Below are 17,110 nucleotides of genomic sequence, written 5' to 3'. Positions count from 1 at the left end.
ACAAAATCCTTCTTTTTGTTTAAGCTACATCTGGTATCCTGCAGCCTTAAATGCTCTCATTTTTTTCTGGCTAAGGCCAACATGGACGTAACTAACTAAACCGGAAACCTAGAGTGTTGGATGGAGATGGGGAGCAGTGATCCCTTTTCGACAACTTAGGGTAATACGTTCCTGACATGGAAATATGTTCCTGATACAGTTTTTAGGACTAAGATGAAGGTGAAAGTAGGAAAGCAAGACAGTGAGTTGTATAGAGAAGACAGTCAAGAAAGGTACAGCGCCCTCTTCCCCACTCTAGGCTCACTTCTTTCTACCCCTCCCCCTGCATCAGCACCTGGCTACTTCTCTAAGCTAATATAGTTATCTTAGCCTCAAGACTGGCCAGATGCACAGCTGAGTCTAGGTCACCCACTTTATCTTGTGAAGTCTGTTTTACCTCCTTGACCTTTAATGAATACCTATTCTGTGGCCAGCAGCCAGTGGATGTATGGAGTGTGTTCAGAACAGATGCTAGGCTGGAGATATCAGTTGGGGACTTAGTTTAGATAGAAGCTAGGAGCCTTGGAAGTGGGTGAGAACAAAGACGAATGAAGAGAGCAAGAAGAGAGGAGAGACCCTTGGGAGCCACCAATATTTAGGGGAGGATGGAGGAAGAAAAACCTGGGAAAGATTCTGATTAATAGGCAGAGGTAACCAAGGTCAAGACTAGGCTGTGTTCTCACAGACTGGTGAGAGGTGGGGAGTAGCTGGGATGAATGAACAGGATTAATAAATGGAGGTTCACTAGTGATCTTGGGGCAGGGGCTGACAAGGAGGAGGCATGAGTGGGGGGTGAAGGAATAGAGACTGCAGTGCTTGGGGTTCACTTCAACCAAAGCAAGGCCCACCTTTATCTCTTACGTGTTAGACCTCTGAATAAGATTTCATTTGAACAAAGGAACCTGCTGCCTTAAAAAAACAATCATCAAACAACTGATATGCAGAAGAAAACACTTTGAAAGCATAAAGCTGGGTAAACTGGGAACATACTGTTACATCTGTTTTCTAGATTTGGGCTGAAGTGACCTAGAGGGGTAAATAATGCTAGGTGAGAGCAAAACATTTCAAGGCAGTGAATAGCAGCCTTAAAACCCAATAAAAAAATTCCAAGCCTCCAGTCACCTAGAAATCAGAAATATGGCGTTGTACAACATATAAACCAGTTGGTTGCCAGAGAAATGCAGTTTCTAATTTACACAGTGGAATTTTGGGGTTCTTTAAACCTGTCCTGGTCTCAAACTGGAACACCAGGGACTTTGCATTTGAAAGACCAGGAGAAGAGGGAGTGTCGACAAGATAAAGGAAGAAAGGGTCCTACAGCATTTGAGTGCTAGGCATACTTTATTTTTAATCTCACAACAACCCACTGCGGTAGGTATTCTTATTCTTAGTTTACAGATAAGGGAATTGAAAAGATAAATGACTTGCCAGAGACATCCAGCTAGGAAGTGGCTAAACTGGGATTCTGACCAATAGCTTGAGCTTTTCCCCTTAAACATATAGATGCCCCTCACCTGGATATTCCCAAACTGGCAATAGTCTTCTTTAGCTGGCAGAGTTTCTGTCATCAGGGCACTGGCACTGACATCTTTTTGGCAGAGCCACTGAAGTGCAGGCCCTAAATATCTCTCAATCACCACCTACCATAAGCACCCTAAAGAACTGTGAGGGTGTTTGTGTGTGATGCCTAGGAGGCAGGGTGTCAGAAGGTGTGATAGTTTTGAGTATATGTGGTTGTGAGTTGAGGATGCATGTATGTGACTGGGAGACAAATTGCTTCTTTGAGGATAATTTTTTTGGAAAGGGCCAGAAATCATTTAAAACTATCTGGGGACAAACTGCTCTCGGAGTCAGGGAGGGAAGGCGTGTGGAGCAAGAGGGGATGCTGTTTTTCTCCGGAAGCCCCAACTTGGATCATGGATCTTAATGTGTATAGAGACAGCATGTGGTGGAATGGACAAAGCTCAGGCCAACTCGCCTTGGCAACTTGGCTTGGGCAAGTCACTCTACTACTCTGAGCCTCAGTTTGCTCAACTACAAATAAGATAATCCCTAACTCACACGAAAGAGGACTCCTGGGAATCAGAACCTGGCTTCCCCATGTGACTTCTCCAAGGAAGGCCTTCACCCAGATCTATTCACTCTTTTGTCCTCACTGATAGGGTAGGGGAGAAGTGGAGTGGATGCAACCTTCAGTGAAGCTGGAAAGCCAATGTCTCCAAATCAAATTCTTAAATTTCCCAGAGTCTGGGAGTGGCTGTGCTACACAGGCATCAATGTACTGAGTCAGAAACAATCACTGGATGCCTTCTGAGGGGCTTTCTTGCCTGACCGCTGGGGGCACTGGGGGCTCAGAGGTGAATTAGATGGAGTTGCTTCCCTCAAGGAGCTCAGTCTAGGGAGCATTCAAGAGGGGATTTCCATCAGCGTGGTGCACTTAGGAGGGTCAGAAGTGTCAGCGAAGTCTGGTTCTCTGAGCAGGAGTAACTGTTCTGGTTGCAAATGCTCCATAAGTAACTTCCTTCAGTATATACCCCCTGCAATCCAGGCTTAGTCAGATGCTTGGGCCTTTGGCCTCCACAGAAGTTCAGAGCCTCACTAGGTGTATTAAAGCGCATTTTTATCATCACATGTGATCTTCGTAACAGGGTAAGGACTGCCATGTTAACTTGTACAGGACAGGAGGCTGAACCACAGGTAATAAGAAGACTAAGTGGAAACCATAGGACTTAACTTCCAGACTAATGTTCTTTCTGCTCCACCCACTCTGCCTCATCTTACATCCACACAGTATCTGTTATGCCTTCATTTAGGGCAGAGCCTCTTGGGAAATAGAGCACAAATCTGAGATAGGGCTCCAGACATCAGAAGGTGTCTGTTCTGATATAGAAAAACTTGGTCTTCCCTCTAGGGAGCCCCCAGTCTGAGAATGAACCTAAACTTCCATGGCCCTGCCAGGTGCTGGGCCTCCCACTGAACACACACTCTTTACCTTCTGGTCTTTCCCCCTTTACACCCTTCAGTGATTCCACCAACCAAGCTGCCACCCAAATTCTAGTCCCTACTTCACCTGAGATGACCTACTTCCCTTCCCAAATCAGTATTTCTTCCCAACTGCCATCTCTCCTTAGTAGCAAGCTTCCCTCCGCATCAGAGTCCCTCCCACCCCTGTGGACTCTGAGGGAGGGAAGGATCCTTAGAGCCTGTCTTTCTACCCCAGTTTTCACCCTTATTTCACAGGAGAGAAACAGGCCCATAGGGAGGAAGGGACTTGCCTAAGGATATAGTACCAAGTCACTGGCCACACTAAATCTGGAAGCCAGCTTACCAGACCACTAGCCTCAAGGCTCTTCTACCTCTTCACACACCAGGCCACTGACTCCTCCTTTCCCTCCATTACCCACACTGAATCAGTCACCCAGTCCTCTGGAGTCTTTCTCAAACACATCTCTCTGTTTTTATTCTTGCTTATCCATTGCCACTGCCCTAGTCAAGTTTTCATTACATCTCACCTGAACTGTTAGGACAGCCTAACTGGCAGCAGGCTCCCATTCTGCCCACAGGCCTTTAAGGCCCTTCACATTCTGCACACCCCACCTCATCCACACTAGCTTCCTTTACTGGATACCTCAATCAACAGGTCTTTCCCACTCACTCATCTTGTATTCTGGCCCCAGGCTCAGCTCTGTTGAGCACAGACATGTGGGGTAGCCTCCCCCACCCCTCCAAAACACTACAAATGATTCAGGGAAGCATCTGAGTCAGAGTTTTGACTTGAGGGCTGCTGAAGGTAGAGAAGGGTTTCTGGATTGGGGGGCTGGGAGAAAGAGAAGAAACCTCTTGGCTCCCTCCATCTACCCCTCCCACCAGAAGATGTACCTCTGTAGTCTCCAAACCCACTATTACAACAGCCTTTCTGCCTCACCTTGCTGCCTGTAGGCACCCCTCATCCAATCCACCCTCAGAATCCATCCAGCTGCTGGGATGTTGAGCATCTTAAACCATAGTTCTGGGCCTGTGGTCCTGTGACCGGCCATGCTGCTTGCACATTCTGCTGTGCAAGTCTAAGAATGTTAACAAGGTAGTAAAGTCTTCTGCTCTTTGACTGCATCTTTCCAACCCTGAGTTTCATTACTACAGCCACACTTGAAATGGTTCTTAATGTTTCTTTGCATTTACCTCTTTGTGTCCTTTGCTGAGAATAACTTGCCCCTCCGTTTCTACCTGAGTGCCACCTTCTCCATGAAGGCTTCACCCAGTTTTCCTCAGCTAGAAAGAATCTCCCTGTTCTGAGCTTCTGTGGATGTCTAATTACATATACATTTTCCACCTTGCCTTAGCTCTTTCTGTAGCATCTCCTCAGCTAGGTCTGATGCCCTTGGAGGGTACATAGTGAGCATCTCATTCAGTCTCTGTAATCGCACCCAAGCAGCAGGTACGGTATGAATGTGTCTGCCTCACCCCAGTAGGTGCTTAGGCAAATGCCTGTTGCCCCAACACAGGACTTCCAGCTTATACCGCTCATTTTTAGGCCGGCGCTTAACAGAATGGGCCGGACACAGGTTAGACAGGGGGGTCGGGACATTCCAGCCAGTTGCTAGGGTATCCTTACCCGCCTCCCTCTGCTCAGCTCCAAATGGGGTGTGTGTATGAAGGAAGTGGGGGCCAGGTAGCCCCGCTAGCTCCTCCTCCGGATCCACCCAGCGGATCTTTGAGTCCCAGGAGGTCTCCTAGTCCAAGGGCCTCAAGAAACTCGAAGCGGCGGTGCGGCAGAGATAGGGACCTCTGCCGGAGATGCGCCTCCCACTCACGACTAGTTTAATTAATTTGTTTATATTTTTTGGAGGGAGGGGGCGTTCAATGAAGGGGAAGAGGTGGAGCGAGGGGAGGAGGCGGGCCCAGTATGACTGACGCGAGCACCGGGGAGCCAATGGCCCGTGGGGGGCGTTCCCCCCATTCAGTACTCCTCGCCTGGCTCGGAAGGTATGTTAAACAGCTGCTTTTAATTTGGTCTCCCCAATCTCGAGGGTTTGGGGGGCTTGTTTGCCGGCCGGTCGCTTTGGCCAGTCCGCCATGGTGTAGGCGCCGCGGGCCCTGGGACGGAACTAGGGGAGGCTCGGAGTCCGGCGGCCGAGGGAGCCGAGCGAGGGGCAGGCCAGGAAGGAGAGCTCTTGGCGCCGCCCGCTCGCCAGTGTGTGTTTCCAAGCCGGGCCGGATCCGTGGGGAGGGGGTCGGCCCGGCCCGGGGTCGCCAGTGCGCTGGCCGTGCTGCCTAGTTTATTTCACCGAGCGGTCGGTTTCGGTAGGTTTGGGCGACGGACTGGGTAAGGGGCCGGCAGGAGGAGATCCCCCTCGCTCCTGCAATGCCTTAAAAAATTATTGTAGAGAAGAAAAAAGGGGAGATTCCATACACCAACTGGAACCGGGCCCGGGCTGCGGCGCGCGGGCTCGGCAGGGGGCGGCGGCCTGAGCCAAGCCGGCCGGGCTCACTGAGCCCGCGGCGCCGGGAGTTGGTCGAGAGCTGGAGTTAGCGAGCGAGACCGGGCCGGCGGCTTTCCCCGCTAACCACGCCGGGCGAGGGCGGCAGCCGCCCGAGGGTTTTGTTTCTGTCCGCAAACTTGTCGGAGGGGGCGGTGGGCGCGCTCCGAAGAGGCGCGGGCGCCTAGGGCCCGCGGTTGTTATGGACTCTGGGGGCGGGGGCAACGCCGGACTTGCGGGAGGGGCGGCCGGGGGCGGGGGAGGCCACCGGAAAGAGCACCAGCGCCTCGGCAGTAGACCCATGCGCCGGTCTGGGCTCTCCGAACTCCCGAGCCGTGGCAGTAGAGCCAGCATTCGGCGCTGGAACCCGGCCTGGGGGTGTGGAAAGCCTCCACGAACTCGGCGGCTGCGATCCGCGGCCCCAGCTGATCCTCTTGCAAACATGGAGCTGCCTCCTTCCCCGCCCACCCCAAGGCAGCGACGGTGGCTCCCTTCCCCTCCCCCGGCCGTGCTGTTTGCCCGCGGATGGGGCGGGGGTGGGGGCACGGACGTGTGAGCGCGCCCACGAGGGGGTGGCCTGAAAGGGGCAGTGAAGGTCGGAAACTGGGAAAACAGTCTCCACGCTCGGAATCGGGAAAAGGAAATGCATCAGCCGGCGGGAGGGGCGCGGGGGGCGCGCCTGTCAGCCGGGATGGCGGCCGTGGGCTGGGAGGCGGGGCGCCGGCGCGAACCGCCGAGGTCGGGCGGGGCGACGCCGAGAGAAGAGGCGCAGGGGCCCGGGCTCATGGGGCGCCGAGCTGCCCCTGCCTCCACTCCTTGGCCTAGCCTGTTTACTATCTACTCCAGCGACGGCTTGTGCAACCGGCCCGGAGAGGAGCTGAGGGGCGGGGCCTTTCCCTCTCTCTTCCACCCATCTCGGGCTCCTCCAGAGGGCCCGCCTTCTCTTGTCTTCCACTGGCTGGGCGAAGCTCCCTTTTTTCCTTCTCGGTTGTTGATTGGATGACATTCTCCCGAGCTCCGCCTATCGGAGGCCGGGCTGGAGTTTAAGTTGCTAAGATTTTTTTCCGTGAAGGGCGGAGGGAGGATTCCTGCGGCTTACGTGAGGCGCAAGGGTCCCGCCCCTACTTCTGATTGGTGGGGTGGATAGTCCCGCCTCCTCCGGCGCAGAGTGCTTGGAGGGGGAAGTCCACCCCTGTTCCCCGCCCCCTCCCCTAGCGTGTGTGCGCGCTCAGCACATGTGTGAGGCCCGCTTAAGCTCCTTCGAACAGTCCTCCCGCCCGGAAGTCCCGGGCTTGGAGCCCTTGGCAAGGGGGGCGGGGAGAGCCAAGAGGCACACAATGATTTCTCCAAGTCTCGAGATCTGGTAGCCTTTGCGATGAAGTTAGGGGTTGACGGTGTAAGGTGGCTTTGGGGGGCCTAGCTCTCGGGGTTCTGCAAGGGTTGGGAGGAGGGTGTGGGGTCTATCCATCCTCGCCAAATACTAAAGTTGTGACCCTGCGGCCTGGCTTTTCCCGCGACTCTCGACTTCCTGGAAATCGCCCTAGGCTTAAGCTTGAGAATGCTGCGGACGCTGGCAGTGTGTTTTCTTCCCAGCACAAGGCAGCCGCTGTCCTTACTTGGCTTTATCAAAAACTCTGAGCAACTTAGGGTTGGCCTGGATGCCTTAGGCAAGACCCAGGGCAGCTCATCCCTTGTTGACAGAAAAGTCGAGGGCGGCCCAATTATGCTTGGGTTCCAAGTGGTTCTTGATGTCCAGGTGGGAGCGCCGTGTGGCACCCAGTCCAGGGAGCGGAGGACGGCCCAGACTTAAAATAGCCCTCGGTCAGTTCTGCACAATTACCTCTTCTTCGTAACCTCCTAGAGGTTTGGCCTGGGGGTCTCGTTTGTTTCGCTGGTGTGACTTATTTTTTGAGCTCCGTCCTGGGGCAGGGCTTAGCTCCCGGCGAGGCTGCTCCCATCTGTCGGCTATTCACGGAGTTCACAGTTCGCTGCCTTGTCCTTGCGGCTTGGAGTCAGGCCCACCTGTTGCCAGCGCTCATTTCTTGTGGTCTCCGGCAGACTGCAGAAGGAGGACAAGGTAGGACCTAGGAGTGAGTTACCTGGGGCCTGCCTCTTGGATACTGACTCAGCTCTCTTGGGGGAGTAGCCTTTTTGCGGAAGAGAGCGGGAAAACTCTAGTCCCGCCCCCTCCCCTCCTGGCGCTCCGTGAGCGCCCCCCAAAGCAAGGCCAGCGTCAGTTCGCCCTATTTAGTGAATAAATAAAAGCCACCTAGGTATCGCAAGCACTTTGTCTCTCTGTTCAAGGCCATATTACCTACACAGAGAGGGCCTAGGGACTGTCATTAACACTCGTTGGCCAAGGAGGAGGGAACAGCTGTTCTTATTATTGTCCCCAACTCTGGAATTTTTATCATTTCTCTTTAAGTGTGGCGTAGGATTCATTTATGCCGTGGCCCGTTGGTCTCCTTCCTCAGTTCTTCGAGTCTGATGCCTCCAGTTCTACTCTGGAGATCGCTAGTGCCTTACGCTTTACGCTCCGCCTTCCGGAGGCTTGCCAGGGCGTTGGCTCTTGGGGCCCTGCCCTCATTTTGGTTATCTCCGCCCTCTTAGGACTGCATATTCAGGTTTAGGGAGTGTCGGCGATAGAAGTATGCAGCCACCACTAGCTGCGGGCTGAACAACCCCTGGGGCTATTCCTCGACTTTGGTCTCCAGCCCTTAATTCTGTATACTATACTTACTGAAAGGAGCTGTCGGCTGCTCCGTATATTTGTGTTTACAAGGAGGCAGTGTGCGGAAATGTAAATTGTAGAGAACTGGATGGGAATGATGAGGTTCTCTTTATCATTTTTTTTAAGGGGGTCCTGCAGGGTGGCAATGCTGCTGCCTCTCCCTTTCAAATCCCAGGGCATCGAGTTCCCGCTGCTGAGCTCCGCACCACCTCCTGTTTCAGGCCCTGGAACTCTCTCCGCTTCAGTCTCTAGTGTAAACATTCCACAAAAGGACTGCTAAGGTTCAGCCTCCTCGCGCAGGGCGGAGTCAGCTTCTTCCTAGACGGGCATCCTAGCCAATAGAGGCTCCTACCGGCGTCGAGATACCCAATCCGATGGTTGGGGGCGGGGCCTGGCCCGGCAGTGCGGTAGGAGGAGACTGTCGCACGGACATTTTTACCCCACATCGGTTACTTACCTTCCTGGGGCAGCCAGAGAGCTAGGGGTAGCCTTCCAATGCAATGACTGGCGAGGGCGGGAGCGGAGTTGTTGGGCCTGTAGCTGAGAGGGCAAGGGGAGGGACATGTGGAGTCCTCCAATGAGACGTGAAGAGCTCCCCGGCTTCCTCCAATAGTATTGCGGCTTGGGGGTGGGATTCAGCAATTCGTCTCCAATAGGCGGGGTTGAGTTAGGGAAGCTCCCCGCCAATAGGGGCGTGGAGAAGGTGAGCGGCTTTCCCCCCTCCCCTCCCAGCCGGGGGGGAAGGGGCGGGCAGTCGGCAGCCAGGGCACAGCGATTGGCTAAACCTTTGACAGGCGGATAGTACGGCCTGTGCGGAGCGAAGTTGAGTCTTCCCTCTGCGGGGCGGGCCGGGTGAGTGGGCGGGATTTCCCGGGTAACAGAGAAGCGGTCGCGGCGGTAGAGGCGGCGGAGACGGTTTCTCCATCTTCCCCCCCTCCCCTTCCCCCCTTGGAGTTTCCCTCCCTCCCTCCCTCCCTCCTTCCCAGTCTGGGCACTGGGGCCTGTGACCGCTTCGTTAGCGGAGAGGAGGCTGCCAGTCCGCTTTGGCGGGCCTGTGCCCCGCGCGTTTCTCGGGGCCTCCGTGCTGAGCCTGAGGCTCATGCTGAGAGGGACACGCAGTGAGAGCGGCCGAAGCAGCTTTGCGGTGAGAGCACGCCGGGCCGGGGTCGGGGCAGGGAGCCTGGTGGCGGGTAACGCCGGACTCGAGGGTGTGTATTTTTTGGGGGGACTGACCTCCTCGGCTTCCCGTAGAGCAGGCGGGCGGGAGGCGTGTGGATGTGTGAGGGGGGTGGGGGGCGGAGCGGGCTAGCTCTCGGTGCGGGAGGGGGAGGAGAGCGTAGTCCCGGTGCGCGCGGAGGGGGCGGGCTCTCGCGCCGCCGCTCAGGGGCGGGGCCGGCGCGCGCGTGCGATTGTGGAGAAAGGGGCGGGGCTGGGCCCTGTGCTAAGTGCTTTTTGCGGTCGACCACCCCTCCGGTCTTCCCGGGTTGGGCGGGGCCTCGGCTGGGCGGCCTTGCACTGGCCTGCTGGGGTGAGGGGACGGCCTGGGGGGTCTCCCGCTTGTGGCTTCGGGGCGCGGCAGGGAGGGGGCGTGAAGTCCGCCTTCCTCCGCCTTCCCGGGATCCGGTTGGCCGGAGGGGCAGTTGGAGCGGCGATGCCACTCCCCCTGGCCGTCCTCCCCCTTCCGCGGGTTTCCGCCTCCTTGGCAAGTGAGGCGGGGCTCGGGAAAGCCCGCTGTCCGGTCTGGCTGGGAGTCGCGGCGCCTAGATCTGCCCCGCCCTACGTCTCTTTTGGGTGGGAGGGGCCCCCAGACTGCAAACTGTGGAGATGTCAGGGCTTTCTCTTGTGGCTCAGCCATGCCTTTTGCCTGGGGCACGAGGGTCAGGTGCCAGAGCTGTTGTCTCTGCTTGGTGCAGCATGGATGGCACCATGCAGCCTGGACAGTGGGATCGTGGTCCCCGCCCCTCCCCTCTCGGTTGTAATTATTGGGGCGAGGTGCTCAAGGTCCTTTCGTTGCAGTCTGCGGTCGAGTGCTGCTCGTGCTGAGACCGTGCTTCCGCAGCGGTGATGGTGGGGGGAGGGGCAGACTCATCAGAGACTAGAAATGTGGCTGGGGACAACCTTTCCTGGAGTTCCCTCGATGTTGGGTTACCGTGGCTGTACGGGGCGGGGTTTCCTCTGAGCCAATGGGATGGTGGGTAGTTAGACTTCGCCACTATTTCGGTGCCTTAGAACTTCAAACCCAGTTAGCCAAGAAAAGGATGTGGAAACTCCTCTTCCCAAGGCTGAAATTTAGAAAAGGAAGGGTTGGACTTACATTATATTAAAAAAGTGAACTTTTATAGAAGATGGTGATTTGTTTTAAAAACTCAGACTTTGAATGAAATACTCCAATTTCCTCAGCTTCTGCATTTTTGAATGCTTTAATTGTACTGGTGGTTCTGTTATTTAATTTCTCAAATAAATAAGTTGCAATTTAGGTAGCTTCAGGTGTTCTTGAAAAGTCTGCTTGTTTTATGTAATTCTGTTAGAACATCTAGACCACTTTCTATTTATATTCTATAAAACACTGTTCTTGCCCTATTTTTTTTACAGAGAGTAGGGTGAAATCGAGGACTAGCGTAGCCTTGTGTCTGTGACTTGTTGCCCTCCAACCTGTATTGGGAAATTGCCTTAGGACATTTCAAGTTTAATGAACCAGTTTAATTGAGAGTTTTGCTCTGAGTTGAGACATTATCTTTTCTTAAGAGAAATTACTTGTGTTTTCGATATTTTTCATGAGAAATTAAACAAGGAACAAATATGTTTATTTATGCACTAATATCTGAGCAAGCCCTCTGGCTAAATAGCTGAACTGAAGTTAAATTCTAGATTTGTGCTTTGCTCAGTTGGGACTGAGAGCGTGGTGCCATGTGCTATACTCATGTGAAGAGATTAAGTCTCACCTTCTTAGCTAAAGAAGTAGCAATGGCAACAGTAGCTTTTTAGTTTGGTTAATGGTGGCTGTGGTAGAACTGGTGTGGAGACAGAAAACCTGGGTGTTTTTCCTGATGCTGTAAACTGACAAAGTTTGTGAAAATAGTGGAGAATTTACCATTGAGGAAAGTTTGGTCAACACATAGTTGTTCCTACCATTTGCAATGCTGTGTGCTGGGAAACATAAAAGACCTAATTCATACCCTTAAAGAATATATTGGGACTTCCCTGGTGGTGCAGTGGTTAAGAATCCGCCTGCCAATGCAGGGAACACAGGTTCGATCCCTGGTCCGGGAAGATCCCACATGCTGTGGAGCAACTAAGCCCGTGCGCCACAACTACTGAAAGCCCGCGTGCCACAACTACTGAAACCTGCGAGCCACAAATACTGAGCCCGCATGCCACAACTACTGAAGCCTGCGTGTCTAGAGCCCGTGCTCCGCAACAAGAGAAGTCACCGCAATGAGAAGCCCGCGCACCACAACTAGAGAAAGCCTGCAAGTAGCAACAAAGGCCCAACGCAACCAAAAATAAATAAATAAATACATTTATTTATTTAAAAAAAAAAAAAAAGAATATGGTGTCTGTTGGCGAACCAGGGTCAGAAGTCCCACATAGGCTTTAAGAATTCAAGTAAGAGCCTGGATATGCTGTATTAGGAAAGTTTTCATAAATGCTTTTTCTCTCTCCAGATATCAGTATCATATACTATAGGTTTGTCAGAGTCAGAGACCCTAGAGAGATTTGCATTTTGTAATTAAGAAGTTTTCACCTAAAGAGTAAAAAAAAAATTTTTTTTTAAGGAAGGTGGTGTGTAGTAATTTGATAAAATTCCTGGCAAAGCATAGTCCTGTTTACATCTTAAATGTAAACAGACAAGATATACTGGAGAGCTATGCAAGGCAGATATTAATGGCTGTGAATTTTAGTTGGAATTAAAAGATTATGTCCATGGCATTCAGTAATCTAGTGCAGTGCTTTCAAAGGCTTTCTTACTCTTCTGGATAACTCCATCAACCAAAAGTTTGTTAAACTTTTTCTGTAGATTCTTATATAGATGATGTTAAATGCTTTTTCAAACTACATCCTCTGTCTCATTGAATAATAATAAGAGAACTTACATTTATCGAGCCCTTTACTACCCCCCAGGCACTGAGTTAAGTATTATACATTTATTAATCTCTTTAATCTTCACTGCAACCCTATGAAATCTGTGTTTTAAAGGTGAGGAAACAGTGGGAAAGAGAAGTTAGACATATGCTAAGTGGCTAATCCAGAATTCGAACCCAGACATTCTGGTTCCAGAGTCCACGCTCTTAATGCTATACTTCAGCTGCCTCTGGTCTAAGGGTATAGTAAATGGAGAACGAGCAGCGTGGGTTGTTTTTTTTTTCCACTTGTGGTAAAACAATATAACGTAAAATTTATGATTTTATCTATTTTTTAAATGTACAATTCAGTGACATTAAGTACATACACATTGTTGTGCAGTCATCACCATCATCCACATTTTGTTTATCTATTCATGTGTCGATAGACGTTTGGGTCGTTTCCACTTCTTGGCTATTGTGAGTAATGCGGCTGTGAACATGGGTGTATAAATGTCTCTTCAAGTACTTGCTTTGAATTCTTTTGGGTATATACCCAGAAGTGGAATTGCTAGGTCATATGGTAATTTTATGTTTAATTTTTGGAGGAAGCAGCAATGTGCTTTTTTTTTTTAATATTTATTTGGTTGCATTGGGTCTTAGTCGTGGCACGCAGGATCTTTGTTGCCGCATGAGGGATCTTAAGTTGCGGAATGCAAACTCTTAGTTGCGGCATGTGGGATATAGTTCCCTGACCAGGGATCAAACCCAGGCCCCCTGGATTGGGAGTGTGGAGTCTTAGCCACTGGACCACCAGGGAAGTCCCCAGCAATGTGCTTCTGAAAGCACATTGGGGGAAAAGATTGGGATTCAGATTCTAAAGGTAAATTGAGTCAACATGCATTCTTTTTTCTTTCTTTTTTTAAATTTATTTATTTGGCTGTGTTGGGTCTTAGTTGCAGCACGTGGGATCTTTCATTGTGGTGCTTAGGCTTCTCTCTAGTTGTGGTGCGCAGGCTTCTCTCTAGTTTTGGTGCGCAGGCTCCAGAGCACGTGGGCTCAGTAGTTGCAGCATGAGGGCTTATTTGCCCAGTGGCATGTGGGATTTTAGTTCCCTGACCAGGGACTGGATCTGCATCTCCTGCATTGGAAGGTGGATTCTTAACCACTTGACCACCAGCGAAGTCACTCAGCATGCATTCTTTTTTAAAAAAATTTATTTAATTAATTTATTTATTTTGGGCTGCATTGGGTCTTCGTTGCTGTGCACGGGCTTTCTCTAGGTGCGGCGAGCGGGGGGGCTACTCTTCGTTGCAGTGCGCGGGCTTCTCATTGCAGTGGCTTTTCTTTGTTGTGGAGCACAGGCTCTTGGCCCTGGGCTTCAGTAGTTGTGGCTCGCGGGCTCTAGAGCACAGGCTCAGTAGTTGTGGTGCGTGGACTTAGTTGCCCTACAGCATGTGGGATCTTCCCCGACCAGGGCTTGAACCCGTGTCCCCTGTATTGGCAGGCGGATTCCTAACCATTGCGCCACCAGGGAAGCCCTGAACATGCATTCTTGACCACCTTTTTTTTTAATTGAAGTATAGTTGATGTACAATATTATATAAGTTTCAGGTGTACAACAGAGTGATTCACAATTTTAAAGGTTATTGAGCATCTAAAATAGCTCTGGACTGACACAGGAAGAGTCTCTGTTCCCAAGAAGTTTACATTCTTAGAAGGAAAGGTAAATACACATATAATATGAATTTACTACACATCAGTGTAGGTTGAGTGCATAAGAGTCAAGTACAAAGAGCTGTAAGGAATTCAGAGGAGAGCCCACCTTTTGGTGGGAAGAGGAAGAGGGGACACTGAATGAGAAACAGGAGGGAGGAGTCTGAAATCATACATCTAGTTTAAGGGAGTTGTTAGGCTCAAAATACCCCCAGAGAGTGCTTTGGAATGTTAGAAGAGGTGGCATTGTATTGAAAATGGCACATGAATTGTCTGTCTTCCAGAGTTTGTGCATCCTTTTCGCTTCAGTTTGCAGATGTGATTGCTCCTACTGCTTTGGAAGGTAGTTAAGAATCACAGAGAAGAAATTATGGACTTGGCATAACTTGTTGCTGTTACTCTGTCAAGCTGAAGATATATTATTAATGTGGTCAACTGTTGTTTCCTAATACTTCTTTTCTTTCACATGCTTTCCTGTTTCTGCTACTTTAATAAGTGAGTAGTAGAGGTAATATCTTAGGATTTTAATCTTTTTCTTGTTACAGTTTAAGTAATTAATTCTGGGTGTTTGTTTTTTGTTGAGGTTAAGGTCAAATAATGAAATTCATCTAGCAGCATACTTGGGTAGTCTGAATCAGGGTTCTGCCATTATTACATTATATTCTTTCCAAATATTTCAAGGAGTTTTGTTTTTCTGACAGACAGCTTTCTTTTTAAATATGAATTTTAATTATCTTTATACAGTTATCTGTTCGATTGTCTTTTAACAACACATTAAAAAAAAACTTTGACTTTCTTTAGTTTTGTAACTTTCTTTTGGGGTCTTTCTTCAAAAGACATGCCCCCCCCCAAAAAAAAACAAAAACAAAAAATCACACGAAAGACATGCCCAGTGAGATTTGTTGTCAGTTATAACGAAATGCAGATTTTTTTTTTTTTTTTTTTTGTCCTTGTATATTTGCAGGTCAACAACCTGATACTGGTTTTCATCAGGGAGAGCTATACAGTGGCTCACAGTTCATCTAGATTGGGACTTTACTTTCTTGATAGCCTCAGTGCCTAGGACAATGCTGGCACACAGGTGATAGATAAGTAGTTTACAACCTGAACTCTAATGGCATTTTAAAGTTTGCTAACTAGAGGATACCTCTGTTTAATTGGCAGTTGGCTTCAAAATTAGTTAGGCATTTATTGGTAGCAGTTTCTAACTGATACATCTCTTTTTTGCCCCTCCCTTCTTTTGCTTTTGTACTCCTCACCCGCTTTTCTGTGTGTGTGCCTGCATGTTACTTGTATTTATGAGCTTCGTGGCAATGGATGTTTCCTCAGTCCTGCTGGTATCCTCCAGGTGCCAGGCTTATTGACTTGCAGGCTGTTGAAGGATATACGGAGCCACAGTCTCTTATCTGCAACTCTGAAATGCAAGAATTTTTGTTTGTTTTTTGGTAAGTTTGGTTCCACAACTAATTTAGGGGGACAACCTGTTCTACGCTGTCCCACTTGGTGCAGAAATGTGAATGTGCTTGATTATAGAGAGCTACACTATGCGCCGTATTAGCTTTCCAAAATCTAAACAATACTGATAACTCTCAAATTTCTGTCTCTCCCTGGGGACCTCTCCTTTTTACTGTAGATGAACAAATCCAGTGGCCCACTTCATATTTCCTCTTGGATATCTAACAGGCATCTTTGACTTCTCTCTTTTTCACACGTGGTCTATCAGCAAATAAATACTATTTGCTCTATATTCAAAGTACTATCCAGAATTTGACCAACTTGATACCACCCCCTAGCCCCCAACTACAGCAGTGAGTGCCACTAACATCTCTGGCTTGGGTTATATCAGTAGCACCTTAACTGTTCTCTCTGCTTTGTTATTGCCCCTCTTCAGTCTGTTCTTAACATATTGATAGCAACCCAAGTGATTCTCTGCTTAAAACCCTCCAACGGCTTCCCATTTCAGTCTGAGTTCTTATTATGACCTATGAGAACAAACATGGTATGCTCCCTACCTACTACCCTGAACTCCATTACCTCTCTGACTTCATTCCCTACTAGTCTCTCTTTCCTCCATTCTGCTCCAACTACATGGCCTTTTTGCTTTTCTCGGAAAATACCAAGCACATACGTATATCAGAGTCTTCGTGTTTGCTGTCCCCTCAGCCTATAATGGTTCTTCTACTGATTTCCACATGGGTAACTCCTTACTTCATTTACTCAAAAGTTACTTTATATTAGTGAGGTACTCCTTGGTCACCCTTATCTAAACTTTCAAAAATTCTCTGCTTTTTCTTCTTAGCACTTGTCACTGTCTGATATTCTGAACACTGTTTATTATCTTGTTGTCTATTTCTCCCACTAAAATGTAAACTTCCTGAGGGAGGAGAGTTTTGTTTTATTTACATCTATATCCCTAGCTCCCAGAACAATTCCTGGCACATAGTATGTGCTCAATAAATATTAGAGGATGCATGCATGTGTGAATGAATGATTTGGTTTCCATCACAGCAAAGCACTATGCTAAGCACGGTGGAGGATACAAAGATGGTTAAAGGTTTGTGTGCCTATGTCTGTGTAGGGGCAGAAATACAGCTAATAGGATAGAGGCAGTATGAGGTGAGTGACACATCTACCTATCATCTTAAGAACTACCTTGGGGGCCTCCCTGGTGGCGCAGTGGTTGAGAGTCCGCCTGCCGATGCAGGGGATACGGGTTCGTGCCCCGGTCTGGGAGGATCCCATATGCCGCGGAGCGGCTGGGCCCGTGAGCCATGGCCGCTAGGCCTGTGCGTCCGGAGCCTGTGCTCCGCAACGGGAGAGGCCACAACAGTGAGAGGCCCGCGTACAGCAAAAAAAAAAAAAAAAAAAAAAAAAAGAACTACCTTGGGTTCTATTCTTTATAATGCTTTCTTTATAGCTTCAGCTAGTGTATCTTCTGTTACACTTAGTCTTGTTGTTTTATACCATTCCTAGTTAGTTTATAGAAAACTTGTCACACAAACTAAATGTTAATGTCCTTGAGAATAGGTATACACAATGATTTCCTTCTTTTATATTCCCCTACTATTAATACTTAATTTTTTAAA

The 17,110-nt window shown here is 49.6% G+C and overlaps 1 protein-coding gene across 4 annotated transcripts in view; it reads left to right on the top strand.

Annotated features, from left to right (window-relative positions):
- Window positions 1-4,974: 4,974 nt before the first annotated feature.
- Window positions 4,975-17,110, top strand: part of SIN3A (SIN3 transcription regulator family member A) — a 67,156-nt gene continuing 55,020 nt past the window's right edge. Inside the window, exon 1 of one of the 4 annotated variants that reach the window (XM_082617881.1) lies at window positions 4,975-5,022. The gene's annotated coding sequence lies outside the window, so the exon portion shown is untranslated. Of the gene's footprint in view, window positions 5,023-9,130; window positions 9,392-9,434; window positions 9,456-15,448; window positions 15,470-17,110 lie in introns of those variants that run through there. The other 3 variants (XM_082617880.1, XM_082617882.1, XM_082617883.1) reach the window with 3 other exon arrangements.

This window comes from Mesoplodon mirus (assembly GCF_964341445.2).
Source record: "Mesoplodon mirus genome assembly, chromosome: 4".
In the NCBI taxonomy this organism is placed as follows: domain Eukaryota; kingdom Metazoa; phylum Chordata; class Mammalia; order Artiodactyla; family Ziphiidae; genus Mesoplodon; species Mesoplodon mirus.
The sequence above is the reverse complement of the archived record's forward strand: the minus strand, read 5'-3'. Positions and strand labels throughout refer to the sequence as shown.